At 43.3% G+C, this 23,457-nt stretch overlaps 1 long non-coding RNA gene across 1 annotated transcript; it reads right to left on the bottom strand.

The window, feature by feature from the left end:
- Positions 1-18,078: 18,078 nt before the first annotated feature.
- On the bottom strand, positions 18,079-23,118 carry LOC115399641 (uncharacterized). The gene is made up of 3 exons (XR_003932699.1): positions 22,849-23,118; positions 18,485-18,552; positions 18,079-18,215 (listed from the first exon to the last, which is right to left on the bottom strand). It is a non-coding gene; the product is annotated as an uncharacterized LOC115399641 (long non-coding RNA).
- Positions 23,119-23,457: the final 339 nt, after the last annotated feature.

Here is a 23,457-nt window from a genome sequence, read left to right as displayed (position 1 = left end):
TTAGTTTAGATTAGTTTAGAATCCCTAGCTGACCTGATCATAGGCTGCATCGAAGAGAAACGTCTTGAGCCTAACCTTAAATGTGGAGACTGTGTCTGCCTCTTTGACACCACTTGGAAGCTGGTTCCATAAAAACGGTGCCTGATAGCTAAAGGCTCTTCCACCTAGTGTCCATTTAGAGACTCTGGGAGTCACCAGTAACCCTGCATTTTGAGAGCGAAGTGCTCTGATTGGTTGATAAGGCATTAAAGCATCTTGGAGATAGGTCGGAGCCATCCCATTTAGGATTTTGTAAGTGAGGAGAAGGATTTTAAATCTAACTCTAAACTCGACAGGAAGCCAGTGAAGAGATTTTAGAACGGGAGTAATGTGTTCACGTCTTCTAGTTCCAGTTAATAATCTGGCGGCCGCGTTTTGAACCAACTGAAAGTTTTTTAATACACTTTTTGGGCAGGCTGCGAGAAGGGAGTTGCAGTAGTCCAGTCTCGTAGAAACAAATGCATGGATGAGTTTTTCTGCATCGCTTCTAGGTAGAATGTTTCTTATTTTAGCTATGTTGCGCAAGTGGAAATATGCTGTTTTACAAGCCAGGTTGATGTGTGCTTTAAAGGAGATATCCTGATCAAATAAGACCCCGAGGTTCCTGACAGTAGAGGAGGAGGATACACTGACGGTATCTAAGGTGATAATCTGTTTGGATAGACACTCTCTCAGTTTATGGGGGCCTAGTATAATGACCTCTGTTTTGCCAGGATTCAGACGGAGATAGTTCGTAGTCATCCAGGATTTAATTTCTCTGATACAGTCACTGAGTCTGTCTATTTGATTAGTTTGATCAGGTTTCATAGATAAATACAATTGTGTGTCATCTGCATAGCAATGAAAATTGATATCGTGACTTCTAATTATGTTCCCTAAAGGAAGCATATATAACAGAAATAAAATTGGCCCGAGCACGGACCCCTGAGGAACCCCATAACTGACCTGGGAGCACGGTGAGGACTGTTGGTTAACGTGAACAAATTGGTACCTATTAGATAAATAGGATTTGAACCAGCAGAGGGCTTTTCCTCTGATGCCAACCTCACATTCTAACCTCTGCAGGAGAATATTGTGGTCGATTGTATCAAAAGCTGCACTGAGGTCTAAGAGAACCAGGATTGAGACTAGACCTGCGTCAGCCGCCAATAGCAAGTCATTAGTGACTTTAACTAACGCAGTCTCAGTGCTGTGATAAGCTCTATATCCTGACTGAAATTTCTCAAATAAACTATTGTCCTGTAGGTGGCGGCAAAGCTGTTTAACCACGACTTTTTCCAGAACTTTTGAAATAAAAGGTAGATTTGATATTGGTCTGTAGTTGGCTAGAATATCAGGATCGAGATTAGGTTTTTTCAGCAGTGGTTTGATTACTGCGAATTTAAATGACTTTGGCACATAGGCAATTTCTAGAGAGGTGTTTATTATAGTTATGATCGTATTTAAAATAACTGGAAGAATATCTTTGAAAAGCTTAGTTGGAATTGGATCGAGGAGACAGGTCGAAGTTTTAGAAGACATTACAATCAAAGTAATCTCAGCCCCATTTACTGGTGAGAAACTATCTAGTATTTCAGGTATTTCAGGTGGAGGCAGTGGCTGGATTCCCTGAGCTTGATCTGAGGAAAGCGCTTCACTGATTTTACCTGTAATGGTTATGATTTTATCATTAAAGAATTTAAGAAAGTCATGGCAGTTTAAAGATTCTGGGATTACTGGTTCCACTACAGTATGACTGGTTGTCAGTCTGGCTACAGTGTTGAACAGAAACTGAGGGTTATTTTTGTTTATTTCTATTAAACAAGAGTAATATAATGTCTTGGCTTTAAAAAGAGTTTGTTTATAGCTTAGCAAGCTACATTTCCAAGCCTTCAGAGATTGTTCCGATTTAGATTTACGGCACAGTCTTTCTAATTGCCGAGTTTTTTGTTTGAGAACACGGGTTTCAGAATTAAACCATGGAGCAACGCGCCTGGGTTGATTAGTTGATTAGTTTTCTGCTTCAACGGAGCCACTATGTCAAGGGCAGACTTTAGTGAGTGCATAGCACTGTCAACAAACTGATCACTATTATCACCACTGGTCAATAAGCTCATTTCTGTGAGTTCACAAGATAATGCAGCAAATGCAGGCTGGATCAATTCTTTGTACCGAGCCACAGATTTTTCAGATAATGTCTGTATCAGCTGAATTTTATCTTTTTGAGCAGAGTCGTCTTCAATCAAAACCTGAAAAGTAATCAAAAAATGGTCTGAGAGTATGGGGTTCTGAGAGAGAACATTTAGTTCACTGACCTCTATCCCATATGTTAAGACCAGATCCAGGGTGTGCTTGTGACTATGAGTGGATTCATCAACATTTTGAGTGAAACCGATACTATCTAATACTGCAATAAACGCATTACTCAAACTGTCACCAGAATCATCCACATGGATGTTAAAGTCACCTATTATAAGGATCTTGTTATGAGTCAATACTATATTGGTTAAAAACTCTGAGAACTCAGTTAAAAAGTCAGAGTAAGGACCAGGAGGTCGATACACAATAATTAATAGCACAGCTTTTTGATTCTTCCAATTTGGACAAGTAAGCGTTAGTATTAAGCTTTCCAAAGAGTTGAATTTAACATTAGTTTTGGGTTTAAGAAGAAGACTGGAGTGTAATATCACTGCCACACCTCCACCTCAACCTGTTGATCTAGCTGTTTGGAAATTAACATAGGTTGGAGGGGTACATTCATTGAGCCTCACATAGTCATCTTGCTGAAGCCAAGTTTCTGTTAGAGCAAGGAGATCAATGTTATTGTCACCGATAAGGTCATTAACTAACAGAGATTTAGTGGAGATTGCTCTAATGTTTAGTAGACCACATTTTATGTATTTCCTACTGGAAGAGTTATTCTGTCTCATACAGGTGTTAAGCTTTTTACCCATTGACTTTTTTTTTAATGCTTTGAGCACTATGGACAGACACAGCCTCTGTTAGCCTAGGTAAACCTCCATGCTTGACTTGTAAAAATCCAGGAGCAGGATTAGTGACGGGATCAACAAGATCCACAGAGGAGCGTTCTACACGACTGCTCTGCGCCCGGGGCTCATAGCTGGATTGTCAATTTAGGGTACGAAGCCGATCAGCCATATTGCGAGCTAAAAGGGCTGCACCATCCAAAATACTCCTTCCAGTGGTCCACGGGATGGCGTATTAGCACGCGAAGTAAATCCAAATGGTTATAAAGCATTTTAAAAGACGTATTTTTTTTTCAATCCGTTAAAATAACGTTTTGATACACACAGACCTGCGCATGGCAGTGCTCCGCGGACGGATATACCGGAGCACAGCAGTAGAAGCATAGACTCAGCCGCTGTGCGCCTGGTATATCCTTCCGTAGCGCACGATGCTTGTTCAGTTTTGTGTGTATCAAAACACTATTTTAAGGGATTGAAAAGAAAACATGTCTTTTAAAAAGTTTCATAACCATTCGGATTTACTTCGCCATTCCCTGGACCACTGGAAGGAGTATTTTGTCGACTTTCTCAGTCTGGCTCTGTTTCCTCTTCACCTGCTGTAGTTGAGCTAAGCTAACTACGATGCTAACAGCTGTTAGCCAGGCACTGGACGAACGGGCACAAAAAAAGGTATTTATGGGCTTATCTCACTTTGTAAACGATAGGGATAGGGCGTGGGTTCAAAATCTTCGGAGTATTCTTTTAAGACGACACCAAACAGAATATTCTCTGAGCCGACCTCCGCCCCGCAGGGGCAAAACAAAACGAAAACTGATCTTCTCATTTCACAGCCAACATCTCAGATCATGTTTCTCACACTATTCTTCACCAAATCTCAAAGCTATTCACACCAAACACAACAGATTTTATGTCCTTACTGTTTTGTGGTCATTTTCCAGCCGTCCACGCTCCTCTGACCACAATTAATGGCATAATCCTCTGAAGTAGTGAAAGAGCGCCGTGCGCCACAATGCGATGTGCTGCCTCTTGTGGCCATCATGCGATCTTGTCGTTAATCTTGAGACGTGAAAGTCTTTTAAGATTCTAAAAGCCTCTTTTTGTGTTTTGTTTAGTCAACCTGAACTGTATAAATAAATAAAGAAATGCTAATCAGAAACTCAAGACAGGGTTTGTTTGAACATTAACATTTGGGTTTGACTATAAATGGTGAGGAGGAGTAAACATGAGCAGCATACGTCCTCACAGACACACTCACACACTCTCTTTCTTCAACAACTTTGCATTGCAGTGCAAAAATGTGAGCGGTCAACATGTTCGCGGACTTGTCCATACCTGCGTATTCGTGAAGAGTCTTCAGTCGGAGACCAAGTCCTGATCCAGTTCAAAGTACGCAGGAGTTTTCAGGCAGATGCTGTGACTTTGACAAACTGAAGATCTGTGAGGTATTGTTGCCAACCCCATCCTGGATGTCGACATCAGGGAGCCTTTAGGACAGATGGCTGATCTATTTTGTGTTGATCCTATGGAGACGGAGGTCATAAACCTTCAAAGTGATGTCCTGCTAAAGCTCGTGTCCGGAGTTTTGAAAGAATGAGGTCTCGAGGTGTCTCGAGGTTCTGCCCTCCCTCTGCTTTTGTGAGCGACCAAGCCACGCCCCTTTAATTGTGCTTGCGCATTACCCGTGGGGTGAAAATGAGAGCCTCCGAGTCCCCAAGACATCCTACATGTTTAGCTGTTTACAGTGGATGTTCAGCAGACAGTCGAGGCGGCTGCTGCGTAGCTAGCTCACCTCTGCCTGGGGTTCCTGCCCCTCCCCCCATCACGACTGGACCACTGCTGCCTTCACAGCCCTCACCTCCTCCAGCTGCTCTTTCAGCCCTTGCTTTTCCTCCAGCTGTTCCTGTTCCTGCTTCCTGATGTTCTGTCTCTGGGACTGCTGCATCCTCACTACTGTTCTCTGCTCCTGGTTCTCCTGGTTCTCCTGGTTCTCCTGGTTCTCCTCCACCATGTCAGGCTGATCCTCCGTCACCAGTTTGTCAGTCTGAATCTTGAAGTCCCTCAGGATCTGGTCTCTCTCGGGGGTGTTCTCTGTCTAGGCTCTGGGATCTCCAGTCCGTCCTCGGTACAGATGTTTCTATATACTCTGCCTCAGCCTGGTTCTGGTTCCAGGTCTGCCTTTCCTGCCAGCTCCATGTTCCTGTTCATCTTAGCTGCTGTGGTTCCAGATCGGAGCTTCCATGCCGCTGAGGCAGGTTCTAGGTGGTAGTTGGACGGTGTTGTTCCCTGCTGGGGTCCTTCATGAGGAGGCCTGCTGGACCCTGGGTCAGCCACTGTGGGCGGTTCTCTTCTCTTAGCAGCCGGCTCATTTGCAGCCAGCAGGTGTGGATCCTGTCAGGACCTGGAGCTGTCCAGTTCTTCAGTTTTCACTCTGGTTTAGTCCCGTTATTGTTTCTTAATGGAAGTTTTAGTCTCGTCTCGTCTAGTTTTCGTTCTGTCAAAAATGTGTATTGACAAAATAATTTTCTTTTAGTTTTCGTTAACGAAATCATCACTATAATCTACATATAAGGGGCCTGTCTGTGAAACTTCTGAAGTACCCGGACGACACCTCTGTAATCGGTCTGATCCAGGACAGTGACGAGTCTGCTCACACACAGGAGGTTGAACAGCTGGTCCTCTGGTGGAGCCACACCCACCTGGAGCTGAACCCGCTCCCCCCAACACCCGCTACCCTCACCATCCTCACCATTCTCAACAACTAGTGGTGCACTGGATCATCATTGATCCCTGATCCGTTCGGATCAACGTCATCGGTTCAGCACATACGTGATCCGCGGATCGATTTCTTAAAAAAAAACAGAAGAAGAAAAAAGAGAACGTTGTGCTCAGTCCGCACACAGCTTGTGACAAGCGGAGAAAGGAGGAGCTTGAACGCCCCACGACACTTAAATCCCTGCATTTTGGTTTTTTTTGGTTTCCTGTCAAATATGACAACGAAGGAAAGAGGTCAGTGGGAAAAACCGCGACGGTGTGTGTGTCGGCACTGTGGCATAAAAAAGCCAAATGAAGGTGGAAACACATCCAGCATGTCGCACATTTGAAGCGACACCGCAGCATTTAGCAGCCTCTCCCTCTGCGGTCCGACCGGTCAGGTTCTTTCATTCTCCTTGTTTCAAGGAAGATGTCTTCTTATGTTCACCTTTGAGTTTTATTTAACTAATGGTCTTTTGAACCAGCCTTTTTATGTTGCTGTTGCACTTTAAATTGATTTTTGGTTCATTATTATATTTTAAATGAAGAGATATTCGTTTAAATTGCACTTTAAGTTGTTTTTCAATAATAATTATGTTAAAAAGACGCTATTATGCCTTGTGCACTACTTTTATATACTTAAATTTAATGATTTAGGTTTCTAATAAACAGACAAAACAGATTTTTTTTTTTTTTTTTTTTTTTTTTGCTTTTTGCCAATCCGAAAAATGGTCCGATCCGTGACTCTTGATCCGCGGACCGATCCGATCCGTGAGTTTAGTGATCCGTTTCACCACTATCAACAACACAGTCTTGACCGCGGACGCCTTCGGGTTCCTGGGTTCCACAGTCTTTTGGAACCTGAAGCGGACCCCCAACATAGACTCTGTCAGGAAAAAGGCCCAGCAGAGGTTGTACTCCCGGCGACAGCTCAGGAAGTTCAACCTGCCTCAGGAGCTGCTGATCACCTTCGACATGGCCATCATGGAGTCTGTCCTGTGCAGCTGCATCACTGTCTGGTTTGGATCAGCCATAAAAACAGGACAGGCTCAGGCTGCAAAGGACAATCAGGTCTGCAGAGAGAATAATAGGAGCCAACCTGCCCTCAATCCAAGACCTGTACCTGTCCAGGGCCGGGAAGCAGGCAGGACACATCTCTGCAGACCCCTCACACCCCACACACACACTCTTCAAACTCCTCCCGTCCGTTAGGCGTTAAAGAGACCTGCACGCCAAAACCAGCAGACAGAGCCAGTTTCTTCCTCCAGGCCATGACCCTGATGACCGCTCAGGATCCACTGTCAAAACTAATCACTTAAAATGCTGCACTGCCCAAGAGCCCTGCCTGCAGCACACCACTGTGAGCACTGAGTTAAAGATGTTAGTGGAAATATTGTTCTCTCCTGCTCTTTCCTTTTTTTCTTTATGAATGTTCTTACCATTGTAAATGTCGGGACTTCCTGTTTTTCTGAATGTTTATATTTATCGATATTACCATTCTCTAATATCATTTCCAGTTCTCCTCTCTTCTCTTCCTTCCTGTTGCTTGACCTTTAAAGCTGATACTGATTCTGATTGTAGCCTACATGCAGTGACCGCTGTTGCCTGTCCAATAGCGGCTCCTGCTGGCGGCTGGAGATGAGGTTTTGACGCGTGTACAAATAATGTGTCCACGCCACTTTTTGGATTCCACCTTAATCTTTTTGGAGTTTAATGTCCAACATTTTCATTTCCAACTCCAATGCCTGTTCTTTGTTTTCTCGGTTCCATGCAGTAAACCATTAAACGCAACACCACAGACACATCAGTGATGACACTTGTATAGCACTTTTTTCATCTGCATTAGCAGAGACCAAAGCGCTTCACACTGAAATATCACATTCACCCATTCACACCATACTGGGTGGTGGTGAGCTACTGCTGTAGCCACAGCTGCCCTGGGGCAGACTGACGGAAGCGAGGCTGCCAGTCTGCACCATCGGCCCCTCCGACCACCACCAACCATTCACTCTCACTACTTTCATACTAGACAAGGTGGGTGAAGTGTCTTGCCCAAGGACACGACGACAGTTTTATGCCTGCGGGAGCGGGGATCGAACCGCCAACTGCCAATACACTTGTAAAACTAGATGTCAGATCTTTTTGTTGTAGTTAGATTGTAATCCACAGGCCATGGAAGCAGACAACTGATTTACAGATATGCAAACTTGCAGAAAATTCTATCAATTAATATTTGGCAAAGTCAGCAACTTCCCCTACTGGCCACATGGGAATCAATGCATAAAACCTCAGAGAGCAGCCTGGCATGTTTTACCTATGGCTTGTAATCTGAAATGATACAAAATTCAGCAACAAGAGCAGCCTGGGTTTGATTTACTTAATATTCAAAGTGATATAGTATTAAAGCTAGGGTTGGCGATCTTGGAAAACTAGCATGTAGCACGAATGTAGCATCTCCCCAAGGCTCCGCCCAGCTCCCACCCCATTGGAGGAGCTCCGTTGGGAGCGGATACGCAGAGATGTTCCGTGCGCGCGATGCGCGCAGCACTTCCGCGTCCAGTGCGTTCCTGGCGTAACCTGTCCTCAGCGCTTCGTTTCTTCATTTTTCTTTATTTGCACTATGCCAAGTATGGCGCACTCACCGGTAAGTAAAGCCCCAAACATTCTTCTCCGCCATTCTGCAACGACGCTCCGTCCTTCTACGCGCGCACTGAACCAGGGTCAGTGCACGCCACTGACATGTACGCGCAGGGGGCAGGTCGAACGGCGAAGGGATTTGATTGGTTTAAAAAAAGGTGTCCCGTCAAGACGATTGGTTGCTGTTTTCTAGGGCTGAACGATATGGGCAAAATTTCATGTCTCGATATCCATGCCAGATATCTCGATATCGATACGATATATTACAATGGATTCAGTGAAAGTTAAGCATTTTTCAGAAAAATAAAAACATAATACAAAAGGATGTTAAAAAAAAAAAAAATGCAGTTTTATTTATGAGAACTCACTGCCACTACCACCAAACTCGTTTGTGCAGATTCTGCAACCGCCCTCTGCCATCAGCTGTCAACCAGTAAACGAGGTTTGTGGTTGGCTGGCCTTATCTGCGCATGGGCGAGCTTACATGCAGGCAAGCAGGGGAAATCTTGATATCGTTGATTTTGAGAAACTAATGTCCTGAATGTTCATATCGCGATATTGATATGATAACGATATATCGTTCAGCCCTACTGTTTTTCCCGTTTTACTCCTGCTGTAGATAGCGGATATTTTCCAAACTACTTTAAGAACACGCTATGAATTGTTTCCCATCGGGTCATAAAGATCATTTTAACCAGTATTTAAAAAAATGTATCTCATTCAAATCGCCAACCCTAGCTTTAAGTTGGATACTAAAAGTCATCTGTGCCAAATAAAAGTGACAAAATAAATCAATCATTTACTGTAAACACAATCTGCTTTATTATTCTATTTTTAAATAAACAGACAGTATGAAATAAAATGTTCTTTCTGAGTCTGTCAGGAAAGAAGGCCACTCAGCTGGGTCTACTGGCCGACCTGCTGGTCCCTGCTGCAAACTGGATGTTGCTGAATTAGTCGAGGCAGAGGATGGAGATGGACCTGAGATGAAAATCAACAACAACAAAAGCTAGCCATGTTAAATGTCATATTAAAACTATGCTGTTTATTTTCTAAATAAGTAAACAGTAAACTATACAATATATTAAGCTAATTATATCTTGTATTATCAGATCTTAATGAGATCATTTGACTAGAGATTAAATATATACAGTGTGGTGATAGTTTTTCCCTCACCTGATCCAGTTGCCCTGGCTGAGCCTGAGGAGGTGGACTGCCCCTGGGCTGTCGGTGCCTCCTCCAGAATACTTTAACAGTGCTCCTGGGAAAGTTTAACAGCTTATGAGCATAATAGGTAGTTGATGTACTCAGAAAAATTACTATGCTCTGCAACAAACAACTGTAAACAACATATCTCAAACTATAAAGTTAACTTAGTCAATTAATTACTAGGCTAGTGAGTGACTTTACTTATTTGAGGAAGCTTTTAAAATCTCCTTGACACCAAACCAGCCAACCAACCAAGACATGCAAACATGTCTCATCTTATTATCTTATATTATTATTATTAACTTGTTGCCTTTTTTCGTCTTCCTCTTTCTTTCTTTTCCTCTTTTCAGCACCTGAAGGATATGTCTTTTTGTGCGACATAATGTTGAACCTGCACCGAGCCCCTTGGATGCACAGTGTGCACTGCAGGGCTGATGCACACATTACTGGTGGAGCTCTGACATTTAGAGCAGAGAGGCAGTAGGAAACTACACTCTGTTAACATAATATCTTTTTTGTACATTAACGTACATTTGATAGTATATGAACCATCATCACTCACACACGGAAAAAATAAATTAGTTTTTTCTTTTTTTAGGTTAATTGCTCTTGGGGGCCCCCTAGTGGTCATGGGACCCTAAGCAGGTGCTTAGTTCACTTATGCCTTGGGCCGGCTCTGCACATCATGTCAATACACAGCTGGTTCTGACCACACCTGAGAGCCTCACCTGCCTGGTTCGATCGCCTCACAGGTCCCGGCAGGGACGCCCCTGATGGTGGGAAGCTCACAGCAAAACAAATAAATAGAAATAAAAATGAAACACATAGCTTAAATATGGCTCTTGCACTACATAAGAACCTTCTTCTGGGTCACATTGGAGAGAAGATCTGCTCGTTATAAAAACACCCTGATGCACCTGGAGGAGGACGTCTTATCATCACTCCATCTCAGGCAGCATGGTGAACAGGGAACAGACTGTTGAAGGAATATGAGAGAAGATAAGTGAATATAGCATCTAGAAGAAGATCATCTAACAAGGAATGGTTAATCCAGCAACTGTTCCGCTGCTGAAGGTTCACAGCGGCTGTACACTAGTTTACAAATTTGAATTGTAATAGAAGTAATGTAACTAACCTGTGATCTTGTACTTTTTGTCCTTCCAGAGCTCCAACAGCACCATGACTGTAGAGAGGAGCAGCTCTTTAAACAGGAAACACACTGCTGTCTGGAACAGGAGGAACCAGAACCTCCTCAGGTCAAAGAGGAACCAGAAGAACCAGGACTTCTACGGTTTAAAGAAGAACAGGAGGATTCAGAACCTCCTCAGACTGAGGATCAGGAGGAACTGGGTACCAGCCAGGAGGGAGAGCAGCTTCTACTGAAGTTTGAAAGTGATTCCTTTAAGGTTCCTTCTATTGAGGAGCAAAGTGACCTGAGAGAACCAGAAGAAGAACCAGACTCTGAGCAGTTCCTCTCTCAGGACTCTGAAGTCCATGAAGGAAGAAAACGGAATGACTCAGAATCAGCTGTAAATGCAGAGCTGGAAAAAAGCAGCATATTTCATAGTGATGGAGTGGAGAACTTTCCTGAGTCAGAGAAGCAGGCTGGATGTGAAAAGACTCTTTGTGAGGAAACATGTGGTGAAACTGTCCGAAAAAAACCTAAATTAAGTCAGAACTCAGGAACTGTCACTGAGAAGAAGAAGATTAGTTGTGAAATTTGTGGTAAAGGTTCGACCTGTCAGAGTGCATTGTTGATCCACATGAGAATTCACACAGGTGAGAGGCCGTATTCTTGTCAAACTTGTGGGAAAAGTTTCAGTACACAGAGTAATTTGTTGGTCCACTTCAGAACTCACACAGGTGAGAAGCCGTATTCTTGTGAAACATGTGGGAAGAGTTTCAGTAGACGTACTACTTTGTTTCGTCACATGAGAACTCACACAGGGGAGAAGCCGTATCCTTGTGAAATATGTGGGAAAAGTTTCAGTCAACGGTTTGACTTTTTGCGACACAGTAGAACTCACACAGGTGAGAAGCCGTATTCTTGTCAAACATGTGGGAAACGTTTCATTCGACAGAATCATTTGTTGGTCCACAATAGAATTCACACAGGTGAGAAGCCGTATCCTTGTCAAACATGTGGGAAACGTTTTTTTGAAAAGAGCACTTTGTCGGTCCACATGGGAACTCACACAGGTTAAAAAGCCTTTTTCTTGCGAAACATGGTATAATTTTTTTTTTCCGGCCAAGTAGTTTATTGCTCCACATGAGAACTCACGCTGGTGAGAAGCCACATACGTGTGAAACATGTGGGCGAGCCTTTGCCCGGCGGGGTGCCATGTTGGGCCACACACACACAGGTGAGATGCCATATAGAGTTGGGAAGACCACGTGACTTACATGAATGTGCATAAATGTATTCATGCTGTGCATCGTTCTGCACTGTGAAAACTAAAAATATGTTACATGTTATGTATATTTCATTGTATATACTTTTTTCTTTTCTCCTTTGATCACTTGCCTCTGACATTTTCTTCACTTGCATTTTAAAAAAATTAAAAAAAAAAAATTCTGCACAATGCGGAAAGTCACGAAATAAATCTCAAATGCTTGTCACAGGTGCGGGATGGAAGGACCTACGTGCAGGCAGCCAGGCGGAGTTCAAACTTATTTATTGTGGTAACAGGAACACAGGATTCAGGACGGCTCCGCTCGCGGAAGACGTTTTGGAGCTGGATTGTGAGGATGACTACGAGACAATCTCGGAGCTCCTCATATCCGAGGAGGAGAGTGAGGACAATGTCCTCATTCCCTCCGCCCAGCTTGCCGCTCAGCTCGGCACGCCAGGTGCTGAGGCTGTCCTCGGGGGTGAGGAGGGAAGCTCGCCCGCTCCCTCCGCTGTCAGCATGGACATGCAGGACGTGTGCAAGCGCGCTGCATCCCAGCTGAACATCCCCTGGCCCGATGTAGTAAAGGAGACCACCAGGTCCCGTTATGAAGGGAAGAAATTCCCACAGGCTTCGAGGACAGCTAAGCAGCTGCTCCCCGTCTTCCCCGAGCTGCTCGATGAGTTGTCCTCCTCATGGAAGGATCACCCATTCATCGGCAAAAGCTCCGTACACGGAGCTTCCTCCCTGGATTTCGAGGGCATGGAGAAGCTCGGTATTCTCCGTATGCCCCCCATGGAGCCGTTAGTCACTGCACATTTGCACCCGCAGCTATGTTACGACCCGGCTCGTAGGGAAAAGGGACGCAACATGGATAAAGAAACAAAACATTTATTTGTGTATGTAAAGAAAAATGGCACAAACCAGGTGGGCAAAAGGTGCTGTCAAAACAAAACAACTAAAGAACTAAAAAACCCAAAACTCTAAATTAACTGAGCACTCACGCTGCTGCTTCTCAAAATAAGACAAAACATAACAGAACCAGAAAACCCAAACAAGAAAATGCCCACAGACTTACGCTGAAACAGCACCCCCCAAACTGGAAATTACCAGCCAAAGCCTGACACAGCAACTCTCTACACACACAGCGTTAACAAGTGATTCCTATCAGGTGTCTGCCCCCGTCTGCATGCAGCTCCCGGCCTTTTATCCCTGCTGGCTCCTAATTGGTGTGGTGAGGCACCAATGGCAGGATCGAGGGGCGGAGCTGGAGACCTCTGGTGGTCCACTCAGGGACGAGCACTGACACACTCTGCTTTGCATGCTCTGAGGGATGCACACCTGGAGAACAGAGGGGGTGGAGCAGAAGAGGAAACACAGGGGGGGTCGTAACAGCTAGCCGCTTCATCCAGGGATCCCACGCTGCCCTTCAAAGCAGACCGCGTCCAGTCCGCCATGACTGAGCGGGCTTACAGGGCAGCAGCGCTGGCTGTCAGGGCGCTTAATGTCTCCTCCATGCTCTCCGCTTACCAAGCGGAGCTGCGTGAGGACATGGCGGCCAAACCTGATCCAGCGCTGTGGGACCAGATTAGAACAGCTGAAAAGATCATCGGATGCCCTCTTCCCTCCATCAGAGACTTACTCACATCCCGCTGCCTCAGCAGAGCTGAGGCAATCAAAAGAGACAGTACCCACCCAGCACACCACCTGTTTGAACTGTTACCCTCTGGCAGGCGCTACAGGTCCATCAAAACAAAGACAAACAGACTAAGAAACAGCTTCTTTCCACAAGCCATCACTGCACTGAATCTGAAGGGTCACTGACAGACACGCACTCATGGAAATGTGCAATAATCTGCAAATACTGCAAGTTCTTTTCTATATATGATTATTTTCTATTTATATTTTCCTTTTAAATTTGCACTATTGTTAGGTTGTTCTTTTAAATTATATATACACGGATGCTGCTTGAAATTTCGTTGCACATTGTGCAATGACAATAAACTGATTCTGATTCTGATTCTGATTCTGAAGCGCAGCTGGAACCTGGGGCACGCCTGAGCGAATCTGCCTCCCCATAAGGAGCTGCCCCGGAGAGTAGCCACTCTCCAGGGGTGTGGCGCGGTACGTCTGCAGTGCCGCTGCCTTGTCACCTTTTCCTTTCCACAGCCCTTTGACTGTGGCCACAGTCCGCTCTGCCTCGCCGTTGGCCTGTATATATCTGGGGCTGCTGGTGACGTGAGCAAATCTGTATGTTCCGGCGAAGGTCTGGAACACTGAACCGCTGTACTGCGGCCCATTGTCAGATATTACAGTCTCTGGTGTTGAGGTTGAGATTGAGGGCCCTGATCGCTGGGAGGCCTAATAAAGGCTTGGACAGTTCATTCACAACATACACATCCTGTCTAGTTGTTTTGCCCTTCACTGTCAGACTCCCTTTAATCACCCCTCAACCTCATGTCTGTGGTGCCCTTAGCCACACAGCATTTTTCTTGGCTGCTGCAGTGCCCCATGGACTCTGCTGGAGTATGTGCTGCTGGGAATCGCAGTGACTGCAGCCCCTGTATCCAACTTGAACACTGGCCGGGCATTCTTTCCGTGGATGTTTTTTTAGCGTTCCTACACTTGCCACAACGAGCTGTCTGGCTGTCTGTTCTCTCGTGCACAACTTTACGCCCCTTTTGTATCTTTGTTAAGGATTCTACTTGTCCTGCTGTCTGCTCAGCCACTCTCAGCACCGGCTGTTGTTTCTTTACTGCTGCACTTTGTTTAACTTGAGTCATGGCTTAATAGTAATGTGGTTGGTGGTTCCAACAGTAATGTGTTAGTTGGCTCTAACAGTATTGTGGCGGGTGGTTTGAATACGAACGTGTTGGTTGGTTCACAGAGTAATGTGTGGATTAGTTCTAATAATAATGTGTTGGTTGGTTCAAGTAGTAATGTGGTGGGTGGTTCTAATAGTAACATCAGCCACTGACAGATTTTGCACTGGGCCTCTGAAATCTTCAAATATCAAATTAGAGCCTTGAAACCACGTCTATACCACTTAGAAGACCCCCAGCTGATTGTTATCTTATTTGACATATCTTCAAATGTCAAATTAGAGCCTTGAAACCATGTCTATACCAGTAGCTGCTTGACATTTCCAAAGGCAGCCCTCTTTTTGGCAACAGCAGAGGTGTAATCAGCAAAGATGGAGATCTTCTTGCCGTGATAAAGGAGAGGGGAGAGTTAACCCACGCAACGTAGAATCTCATTTCAAATATGAAAATAGTGGACTCTCCCCACAAATGGCCGAGGTGAGGCTCCCTCCTGGGGCTTGTCCCGAAGTGTCCGATGTGCACGGTCCAGCAGAATCTTTTCATCCAGGCGAAGCAGATCCTTAAGAGCTGGGCGATGAACTCAGTGGCGCGGGGCCCCTCGGATCCCTCTGATAGGCCTATAAGCAGGATATTGTTTCTCCTGGATCTCCCTTCAAGGTCCTCGCAACGGTCATCCAGGTGCTTCACTTTAGCTGTTCGCGTGCTAACTGTAGCCTTCTGCTCCGTTATACGGCCACTGTGGTCTGTAGTGTGATTGCTTGCTTGCTCGAGGTTTAGCATAGTTAGCTCGTGTTGCTCAACTTTGTTTTGAAGTGGTTCAATCACGTCTCTCAGTTCCTTGCGAACAGAGGTGATCTCGGAGCGAAGACTACATGACAGCATCCTTCTTTTAGAGTCCAGCTTTCCAAAGATATCAGCTTTAAGGGAGTCCATCATGGATTGTAGAAGATTGGCACTGAGAGCGTTGTTGGCAGCATCAGCAGTGGGATCATCAACTTGTTGCACGGCCACTTCAGGACAGGTCGAGGCTTTGCTGCGGCCTCCTTTTTGGCAAGTAGAAGACATGATGGTCGTTTAGGTTGGTAAAAGGACACCAGTTGAACTGGCAGATCGCAGTAGTGTATTTTGACACTACAACCCAGCAGGCACTTGACGTTGATGTAACGTTGGAACAACGTTGTACTCCAACGTTGGATTACCATTGGATTATGATGCGAAAATGAAAGTTAGGTTTACGTTAAATCCTTACGTAGCCTTGACGTCAACTTCCAACGTTAAATAGACATTGAATATTTGTTGGACTTCCAACGTTGGATTACCGTTGGATTATGATGCGAAAATGAAAGTTAGGTTTACGTTAAATCCTTACGTAGCCTTGACGTCAACTTCCAACGTTAGATAGACATTGAATATTTGTTGGACTTCCAACGTTGGATTAGCATTGGATTATGATGCGAAAATGAAAGTTAGGTTTACGTTAAATCCTTACGTAGCCTTGACGTCAACTTCCAACGTTAAATAGACATTGGATATTTGTTGGACTTCCAACATTGGATTAGCATTGGATTATGATGCGAAAATGAAAGTTAGGTTTACGTTAAATCCTTACGTAGCCTTGGCGTCAACTTCCAACGTTAGATAGACATTGAATATTTGTTGGACTTCCAACGTTGGATTAGCATTGGATTATGATGCGAAAATGAAAGTTAGGTTTACGTTAAATCCTTACGTAGCCTTGACGTCAACTTCCAACGTTAAATAGACATTGGATATTTGTTGGACTTCCAACGTTGGATTAGCATTGGATTATGATGCGAAAATGAAAGTTAGGTTTACGTTAAATCCTTACGTAGCCTTGACGTCAGCTTCCAACGTTAAATAGACATTGAATATTTGTTGGACTTCCAACGTTGGATTACCGTTGGATTATGATGCGAAAATGAAAGTTAGGTTTACGTTAAATCCTTACGTAGCCTTGACGTCAACTTCCAACGTTAGATAGACATTGAATATTTGTTGGACTTCCAACGTTGGATTAGCATTGGATTATGATGCGAAAATGAAAGTTAGGTTTACGTTAAATCCTTACGTAGCCTTGACGTCAACTTCCAACGTTAAATAGACATTGGATATTTGTTGGACTTCCAACGTTGGATTAGCATTGGATTATGATGCGAAAATGAAAGTTAGGTTTACGTTAAATCCTTACGTAGCCTTGACGTCAGCTTCCAACGTTAAATAGACATTGAATATTTGTTGGACTTCCAACGTTGGATTACCATTGGATTATGATGCGAAAATGAAAGTTAGGTTTACGTTAAATCCTTACGTAGCCTTGACATCAACTTCTAACGTTAAATAGACATTGAATATTTGTTGGACTTCCAACGTTGGATTACCATTGGATTATGATACGAAAATGAAAGTTAAGTTTACGTTAAATCCTTACGTAGCCTTGACGTCAACTTCCAACGTTCAATAGACATTGAATATTTGTTGGACTTCCAACGTTGGATTAGCATTGGATTATGATGCGAAAATGAAAGTTAGGTTTACGTTAAATCCTTACGTAGCCTTGACGTCAACTTCCAACGTTAAATAGACATTGAATACTTGTTGGCCTTCCAACATTGGATTACCATTGGATTATGATACGAAAATGAAAGTTAGGTTTACGTTAAATCCTTACGTAGCCTTGACGTCAACTTCTAACTTTAAATAGACATTGAATATTCGTTGGCCTTCCAACGCTGGATTACCATTGGATTATGATGCAAATAGAAATTTGGATTTACGTTAAAACCTAACATAGGCTTGAAGTCAACTTTCAACGTTAAATAGACATTGGATTTTGAATGTAGGTTTGATGACATCCTCCAACATTAAATAGACATTGGATTTTGAATGTAGGCTTTTTGAATGATGGGTTGACGTCAAAATCCAATGTCGGGATAACATTAACCTCCAACACTGAACAGACACTTAAAGGTATAATGGACGATTTTCTCGAAAAAGTCGAAGCCAAATGTCTCTTACTTGCTTTTTGAAAAACGTGCATGCGCCAGACCATCCTACCGGCTCTGCTGCTCCTACGAGCACGCTTGACGGCGTTACGCAAGCATTTCTCCAGCATGATTGACATGTTAGAGGACCAATAGTTGAGACTCGCATCACGCCAGTCATTGGTTAAAACATCGTCTATTATACCTTTAAGTCAAGGAAAAAAAAAAAAGCTTGAGCACACAAAAATGTAGGTCACAAATTTACTCTTTAGAATTCTTTAAACAGTGCAAATAATGACTATAAACTGCGCATATAAAACAGCATTATATAAAGCTAGCTTCTTTGTAGGTCCCCTTCCACATAAGTTGAACTCCGCCTGGACTTCTTGCGTCATCAACCTGTGGGAATAAGGATACAATTATACATTAACTTAGCAATTATCTAGTGTTCCAGGGCAAATCATGGATTCTTAAAATGTATCTGGTCGCCAAATCTGTGCAAGGCTTGATTTACCTTATCTTCACAATTTCACATGTGCACAAGTAACTGTGGTGGGGTGGCGAGTGCCTGGTGGCTACAGCTTGTGTAGGCGGGGCCTATGGTCTGATTCTACAGAAAGTGTACAGCTGAACTAACGGCTTGCTACACATGCATCGCTTAAACTTACTTGTCCATGACCTATTTGACATTGGTTTCCATACTCGTTCCTCTGTCTACCATTGCCAAGCGTTGAATCTGAAATTGGAGAAAATCTGTGTTAAACAAGGTTAGTGTTCAGTATATCCCCATGACTGTGTTACAAGATGATTCAAACAGTACACATGAGAAAATGCATTATGTTGTAGCCTTAACATTGCCAGTAGGGTTGGGCACCGAACCACGGTGCTTTGTTGGCACCAACCGAATGATATCAGTCCACCTATGACCAAACACTAGTTATAAATTCGGTGCTTATCTTCAGTACTTTAAAAAAAAAAAAAAAAGGGAAAAAATACACCACCACAAAATTACATCAATCCCGTCCTTAGTGCACATGCAATCAGTGAGGAATGCTCAGAGGAATCGGGTGTGCCAAGATCGGATGATATTTTCCCTAAGGGCAGTGTTACAGCAATGATTTGTGTTGAAACCCAATGCCTAGGTTTTGTGACCAATATTGCTTTCAATCTAGCATGTAACTAAACTACAAAAATCAGTTTGTCACCAATTTCGACAAAACTGTTGGAAATTATTTGCCACAAATGAATGTATTGAAGGGTCATTTTTCATCTTACGGAATTCCATTGCAAAGAGATAATGATTTATGTTTTAAACAAAATATTACCAATGTGTTATGGCCACGTTATTTGAATAATGCCTAATAACAGCATGTCTCTAGTTTCTTTTGCAGGTTGTTTTGTGAAGATCGAGCCACATTTGACCGAATGACGCCAGCTCTGGCGAACCAATATGCTGTTACAGAAATTTGTTTAAGACCCAATAATGTTGTTTATTTGTCACATTTCCAACCACTCCAAGAAGATATAATAGGAATTATGGGTTTATTATGTGCATTTGTTTGTAATTAATAGAAATATGACCAGTCTTTATCACCAAATACGGTGAATGCGAAAAACTCTCCACTCATCCCTCAATTAGTGCAATGTGTAAAATAATTTGTAGTGTCCGTCCCCCGAATGTTCTGTCCTGATTCACATGTAATATCAAGAAGGATTGGGGAACTATGGTTGTTCATATGTGCATCTTTGCTTAATGAATAGCAACATTATGTTTGAAAACATGATTCCCCATCTAATTTTTGAAATCGGGGCCACATTAGTCGCTGTGTAGTGTCCGTCCCTCAGTAGTGTCCGTCCCCTCTTATTCTCTGACCTTCAATTACCAGTTGTAATTGGTGCATTATTAGGGACCGAGCCCCGGAGGGCAAGGTGGCCGCAGGCCACCTTGCCCGTAGGGCAAGGTCTCTATTGTTTTTCGTTCGTTTGTCGTTCTCGTTCTCCTCCTCTATTATTATACTAACGCCCAAATAAACGCCAATTTGACCCCCTAAACATGCACGAAAACTCACCAAATTTGGCACACACATCCGGATCGGCGAAAAATTCGATAAAATGGAAAAAAAAACAGCATCTGCTCTATAGCGCCACCTAGATCCCGAAAAACGTCTAAAACAGACGCTACGGCCCGCAGGAATGTCGTAGAGAGATCAAACCAACACTCACGCGTTCGTCTCATCAAGATCTACATTTCACGCGCTCACACCCCTGACCTAAATCCAACAGGAAGTCCGCTATTTCCCTTTCAAAGTAAAATTTTGCTCAAAATCACTCCTCACGAAAAAATTATCTCCTCCGAGACCGTTTGTCGTGCAGACATAAGAGTCACGCGACGTGAAAGAGGACAATTTTCTCTACAAAAGTTGTGAACAACTTTGTCAAAAGTCTGACGGTGTGGATTTTATTAGCGTACAAAGTTGGAAGTCTGAAATCCTGCCTTGCTCCGGCCCTCATCCGTTATAATGGGGAAAAAAGGAAAAAAGTCGCCTTTTTTCAGCACCTCAAACAAGTGGCGGCTGCGGCTAAACCGTGACTCCTATCAACAAACCGAGCACATGGAAAGTTCCAGCAGGTTCTCCCGAACAAGATGATGTAACATAAGTGGGGAAAATATCATGTTATATGTATGTTTTCACAGGTAAGAAAAGGTGTGCGCTCTGCATTTTTTTGGTTCTCAGTTATAATGGAGCCGGATGGGGAAAAATCTCGCGCTTCTCACAAACTGAGGCCTCTGCGGTCCAAACTAAACGTCTGACTGCTCTGAAAGCCTCACCAACTGAAAGACAACAAATTTTTCTATCAAACGTGATATTTTTTGTTCAGTTTTGCCAAACAGCAAAGGAACAAGGACCAGTTGTTTCCCGAAAAAAGACTTTTATTTTCTCCTCTCTCCACTCTAACTGAAATGACCATATATGGGCATGCATTGCAGTTACACAGCTGACAGCAGCTGTCAATCAAACTCTGCCACTGATTGCCTTCATTCAGTGACTGTCAAAAGCAGCTGGGAGAAGCTAACAACTCCATGTTAGTGGATGGAACATGCTAACAACTCAATGTTAGTGGATGGGAGACGCTAACTACTCCATGTTAGTGGATGGGAGATGATAACTACTCCATGTTAGTGGATGGGAGATGCTAACTACTCCATGTTAGTGGATGGGAGATGCTAACTACTCCATGTTAGTTGATGGGAGATGCTAACAGCTTGATGTTAGTGGATGGGAGATGCTAACTACTCCATGTTAGTGGATGGGAGATGCTAACTACTCCATGTTAGTGGATGGGAGATGTTAACTTCTCCATGTTCGTGGATGGGGGATGCTAACTACTCCATGTTAGTGGATGGGGGATGCTAACTACTCCATGTTAGTGGATTGGAGATGCTAACTACTCCATGTTAGTGGATGGGAGATGCTAACTACTCCATGTTAGTGAATGGGAGATGCTAACTACTTTATGTTAGTGGATGGGACATGCTAACTACTCCATGTTAGTGGATGGGAGATGCTAACTACTCCATGTTAGTGGATGGGAGATGCTACCTACTCCATGTTAGTAGATGGGAGATGCTAACTACTCCATGTTAGTGGATGGGAGATGCTAACTACTCCATGTTAGTGGATGGGACATGCTAACTACTCCATGTTAGTGGATGGGAGATGCTAACTACTCCATGTTAGTGGATGGGAGATGCTAACTACTCCATGTTAGTGGATGGGAGATGCTAACTACTCCATGTTAGTGGATGGCAGATGCTAACAACTCTGTGTTAATGGAAAACAGATTCTAAAAGCTTCATGTTAGTGGGTGGACGTCTCAGTCGCTGGCCGGCGGGGAGGCTCGGTCCCGACCAATGCCGCTTGCGGCTTTAATTTATCATTGTTTATTGTTGAAGCACAATTTCATCAAAATGCGTTGCTTATTTCTGTGTCAGGAAGGCATTTGTGTTAAATTGTGTAGTGTCTGTCCCTTCCTTTGCATGGTCTGTTACATGATGTTACATGAGCTATGATGGAAATTAAATAAGGGTTAAAGGTTCGACTGGAGAAAAAAATTAATTGTTGTCTGATATTAACTGATTTAATGGCAGTAAGATACACATGTAACTAACTGTGGTGCGTTTAGTATGATTCATTGACCGTGTTGACAACATGATCACATGATGATACTCATCAACGATGCAAACGACACTCAATATCAAATGATATTTTATAATTTACTTGAATATTGACATTTTGAAACACTGAAAGCTTGCTTTGGGACAAAAACTTGCAGAAAAACACCATCAATCCCATTGAGATCACTGTTTAAATGGTCTTTGTACGAATATGTCATCAGGCGTAGCGTCCGTCCCCCTTTTCTTGTGAATCGTTACTTAAGCTACAATTGATAAGGAACATAGTTAAATGAGGAATAAATGTTTAAATGGAGAAACTGAAAGGTTGTTGTTTGATATTCAACTAAATTAGAGCAGCGAGATTTCACTCTGACGAACAATGGGGGCAGATATAGTCTATTCACGGCATGAAATTTTTAAATTTTGTGAAATTACTCATAAAATCAGTTGATATTTTGCAAGTTTCTTGCATTTTGGTGTTCTATAACACGAAAAGATTACTTTGGGTCACAAACATGTAAGAAAGACACCATCAGTACCATGATGAACACCCAGCAGTTGGTCTCAATAGGATGCATGTTCGTGTTGGAGTGTCCGTCCCCTTAAAAAATGCGGATTTGGGTACCTGCGTTCGTTGCCTTTTTATGCGATAATGGTGTATGGATACTACAAATCATTGGTGCTTCATTATAGAAGAGGTGTTCAAGTACATGTTGCACCAACATACATGGGAATTTGCCAACATGAAATTTTCAGTCACCCTGTCCTGAAAGTCATGATCTGATCTTGGCACACCCGAATGCATTATTATATTATTCTCACTGCGCAAGACTTCACAACAGATATGAAACCTACCAGTTTTTGTCTTTCCTCCACCGAGTTCAGCGACTCGTCAAGACTTTTAAGTTCTTCAACTGTTGTAGCCTTGTCAGGAAGAGCTGTGTCCTGCGGCTATGCTTGAATGACCTTCAGCTCCTTCAACATGTCTCGGATCTCCACAAGCATCTGCATAACTTTTCTGTGAAATCCTAAAGCAATGAAACAAATGACAATTGCAATTAATCAGAGCACAACCTTACCAACTCAGCACTTGCCCCCATTAGTTTTATTTGTTCCACTTTACTGCAGTAAAACTCACTGGAGGGGTGTACCCTGGTCCAATTTAAAACGCATACAATTTTGGTGTGGATCCGACTCATCAGGCAGTTCCACTGGCCATCCAAACTCGACCTTCCGTTGACCTCCATTCATTTTTTGGACCAGGATTACACCTCATTTTCATACTTAAATTTGTTTGTCAATAAAAATTGTAATACATAAAATGTTTGTATACATATTTGCTTTCACCATGTTAAGTTTCATTATGGTGGGAGTAAAGGAAAAATGGCCGCCATCATGAAATTTTTGGTGGCTAACGGCTTTTATCAAAAAAGCAATGCCCAAGGAGCATGTGTGCCAATTTTG

The sequence above is a fragment of the Salarias fasciatus genome, chromosome 13 (assembly GCF_902148845.1).
Source record: "Salarias fasciatus chromosome 13, fSalaFa1.1, whole genome shotgun sequence".
In the NCBI taxonomy this organism is placed as follows: domain Eukaryota; kingdom Metazoa; phylum Chordata; class Actinopteri; order Blenniiformes; family Blenniidae; genus Salarias; species Salarias fasciatus.
The sequence above is the reverse complement of the archived record's forward strand: the minus strand, read 5'-3'. Positions and strand labels throughout refer to the sequence as shown.